This window comes from Hyperoodon ampullatus (assembly GCF_949752795.1).
Source record: "Hyperoodon ampullatus genome assembly, chromosome: 3".
Taxonomy (NCBI): Eukaryota; Metazoa; Chordata; class Mammalia; order Artiodactyla; family Ziphiidae; genus Hyperoodon; species Hyperoodon ampullatus.
In genome coordinates, this window is record NC_136916.1 from 38,160,747 (window position 1) to 38,164,808 (window position 4,062).

Below are 4,062 nucleotides of genomic sequence, written 5' to 3' on the forward strand. Positions count from 1 at the left end.
AAAAATGCACTCACCTACCAACAAATATGTTCGGGGCACTCTAATATTATTCACTTTTGCTGGGACTTACCTGGTGGTGCGGTGGTTAAGAATCTGCCTGCCAATACAGGGGACATGGGTTCCAGTCCTGGTCCGGGAAGATCCCACATGCCGCCGAGCAACTAAGCCCGAGCACCACAACTGCTGGGCCTGCGCTCTAGAGCCGGCGAGCCACAACTGCTGAAGCCCACGCGCCTAGAGCCCGTGCTCCGCAACAAGAGAAGCCACTGCAATGAGAACCCCACGCACCACAACGAAGAGTAGCCCCCGCTCGCCACAACTAGAGAAAGTCCGCGCACAGCAATGAAGACCCAACACAGCCAAAAAAAAAAAAAAAATTAAAATAAACAAAATTTTTTAAAAAACCCTTTAAAAAAATCACCTTGGCTAACACTAACTGAGCAAGTACTGCATGCAAGACATTGTTGGGCTCTTCTACATGAATTTAGTTCATTAAACCCTCACAACAACCCTAGCAGGGTGGTACTGCTATTATCTCCACTTTATAATTGAAGACACTCAGGCTCCAAGAGTTGTGTCCAAGGTCACACATAGCTGGTAAGTGGCTTTGAACCTGGGCTGTCCCCAGTGCCCAGGCCACCAACCACTACATTATACCCTGGAACACTGTGGTTAAAAAGAGAAAGAAAGAAAGAGGAATTGGCTTCAAAGGATCTCTTGTTCTCTAATTTTCCTGGGGAATTTCTCCTAGAAAGAGAAACAGATGAATGTTTCATCTAGAGAGAGATGTAAGGGTTTTCCTGGTCACTTCCTGGGTATGCATTTCCTTGTGGCACCAGAATAAGATGGTTTCCCCACATTTCAAAGGAGAGGTAAGGTTAAAAAAATTAAAAACATGCAAATCACTAGCAGTTTGAGATCCCCACCTCCTTTTCTTCCAGGAGGGAAGAGAATGAGGCTTAATAAAGAAGCCTAAGAAGCCAGGAAACATGAAGGAACCCCAGGAACCATCACCACCTCAAAGTGGATCCATCACACTCTTTCTGAGCCTCTCCTTTGCTCCTGGGGACTTGGAGTGGGCCCCAGCCCTGCCCTCACCTTGGGCCTGGGGACAGCTTTGGTGCGAGGTGATAAGTGCTGTGATAAAATTACACTGTGCAGAGTGAGTTAGAGAACAACCATTCACCCTGGAAAGAGTGTCACAGTGAGACAGCCATGGACCCAGATGGGAGTCCAAGAATCTTAGAGTAGAAAGAGGCCTTGAATACCAGCGAACCTATCATTTATACAACACGGGGACTTCCAAGGTGCCACAACTGTACCTCAGGCACAGGACATTAAATGGGCCACTCCAGTCCCTGATTCCAATATTCCAATGTGGAAACTAGAAACTCATTTCATCACTTTCCACTCAGTCCCAGCGTCATCACTGTACCCTGTCCCAGACCAGTATATTGTGCATGGTTGCCCCTTTTAAGACTCTTAAGTTTTTTTGAAGACAGGTTTATATGTTATTCATCATTGTATTCTAAGCTCTGAGCACAGGATCTGACACAGGAGCACAGGAGGGGCTGAACTAAACAAATTCCCCCAAAGCATCCCTGACTGGTGATCATCTTGCTCCTATTTGAATCCTCCCAGAAATGGGGCACTTACTACTTCTCCATTGGATGGTTTCCCCTGTGAGTCAGTTGGTTGGTTGGGTTCTTCCTTCTGTAGCCTCCCAGACCTAGTAGCACCCACTGAGCCTTTCCTGAGACCTAGGAGATGCTACAGATTGTACCAGAGTGCCTTCTGTCTTTGGAGCCCAGTTGGAAGGGGAAAAGTGGGAAAGGGAGATTTCTCTTCCCAAAGGGCATGAGGAGACCCACCTGAGCCCCAATGGAGAATCCAGCCCATCTGGAGGTTGAATTCACACACAGTGTGTAGTTGGTTGGAGGTTTACTCTGGAAACTCCCTTGCATGTCTGGCCGTGAGTGTCTGGGAGAGGCTGGCCAGGAAATGCTAAAATACTGTAATGGCATTTCGGTTCCAGAGTATTTTCCTGAGTTTTCACATGTTAGTTATCAGATGTGCATGTGTCCATGCATGAGTGTGCATGACAGTCTCTGTATTTGAACACAGGCTAGGCATGGATCGAAGAACATGACCAGAGCAAGCCTATATCCTGGGGAGGGAGAGGGGTGTGGCATCACCACACTGTGCACAAGCTGGTGAATGTCCTAGAACCACAGAAGAAATGGGGTCTGGATAACCCTAGGGGTGTATACGTATGTATATATGAGTATGTGTGTGTTCACTACAAACCCCAGTCTGGGTGGTTTGTGTGTGTGTGTAGGCACAAAAACAAAAACAAACTGGTTTTGGACTTCCCTGTTGGTGCAGTGGTTAAGAATCCGCCTGCCGGGCTTCCCTGGTGGCGCAGTGGTTGAGAGTCCGCCTGCCGATGCAGGGGATACGGGTTCGTGCCCCGGTCCGGGAGGATCCCACATGCCGCGGAGCGGCTGGGCCCGTGAGCCATGGCCGCTGAGCCTGCACGTCCAGAGCCTGTGCTCTGCAACGGGAGAGGCCACAACAGTGAGAGGCCTGCATACCAAAAAAAAAAAAAAAAAAAAAAAAAGAATCCGCCTGCCAATACAGGAGACATGGGTTCGAGCCCTGGTCCGGGAAGATCCCACATGTTGCGGAGCAACTAAGCCCATGCACCACAACTACTGAGCCTGTGCTCTAGAGCCCATGAGCCACAACTACTGAGCCCACGTGTCACAACTACTGAAGCCTGCATGCCTAGAGCCAATGCTCCACAACAAGAGAAGCCACCGCAATGAGAAGCCCACGCACTGCAACCAAGAGTAGCCCCCACTCGCTGCAACTAGAGGAAGCCTGCGTGCAGCAACAAAGACCCAACGCAGCCAAAAATAAAACTAAATAAATTTATAAAAACAAACAAACAAACCGGTTCTACGTCTGGGTGACAGTGCATGTGGTATGCGTGTATATTTACAAGCATTTCTAACCTGGTTCTGTGACATTGTGATCTTGTAGCTGAGCATGTATGCATGCATGTATGCATGTGCATATGTGTGTCTACAATGTAATCCCAAGACTATACATGAATGACTAGGTGTGTTTGTGTGTTTAGATGCAAAGCCAAATCTGAGTCAGAGTCTGGATGACTCTGTCTGTGTGTGTGCTTTTCCTGCACACCCCAGCATGCATAGTCCCCAATCCCATGGACACATGTGGGTGCTCTGACTACAGAGGCTGAGCCCAGGTAGATCCCCAGGCTGGCTGAGCATGTAGAGGAGTATGTATGGGTGACGTGTTTACGGGCAACCTCGCCGAGCCTTTGTCTGATGCCCACTCCCCATGGCCTCTAAATTCCTCACCCTGGCAGAACCTAGGCTGTCCTTGCTCCCAGACTGCCTTCCCCAAGGAGTCCCTTTAACTTGCAGCCCCTTTCCAGGCCAGGAGGCTGAGAGTTGGGGGATATTCATCTCAGGGCGGTTTTTGTTCCGTCTCATGAAAGGCCTCAATGGCTGGGAATACCATTCTAATTACAGGGAAGCCTAGCTTATGTGGGGGACACAAAGGGCTGTGGTCTCATAGCAGCTCCTTCCATCCGTCAAATAAGGCTGTCTAATGACAGGGTGAGAGCTGTGAATGCCTAAAACAAACTCGAAAAGGAGGGAAAATAAAGCCGCCGGGGGCTTAAAATATATTAAATTACCCTGATTAGGAGTTGTGGCTTTGCAGGAGCTGGTTGGAGAGGCTGGGGAGGCTTCGAGTCCTGCTATTCACTTTGGGGGGAGGGGTCAGTAGGTCGGGAGGGGTTCACAGAGCCCAGGCCCATTCTCATGCTAACACCAGGGACACACTACAGGCTTAGTGGGCTGGAAAATAGAAATGAAATTGCCATAATCCTCCTCCTCCTCCCAAGCCCAGGAGAAGCGTTGCCTAATTGCAGCCCCTTAGAGGTGCTGGGCATTGGGGCAGGGCCACACCCTGGAACCTGGGCCTCTCGGCCTTCTCACCCCTCACTCCTTTTTCCTGTAGGTCAGG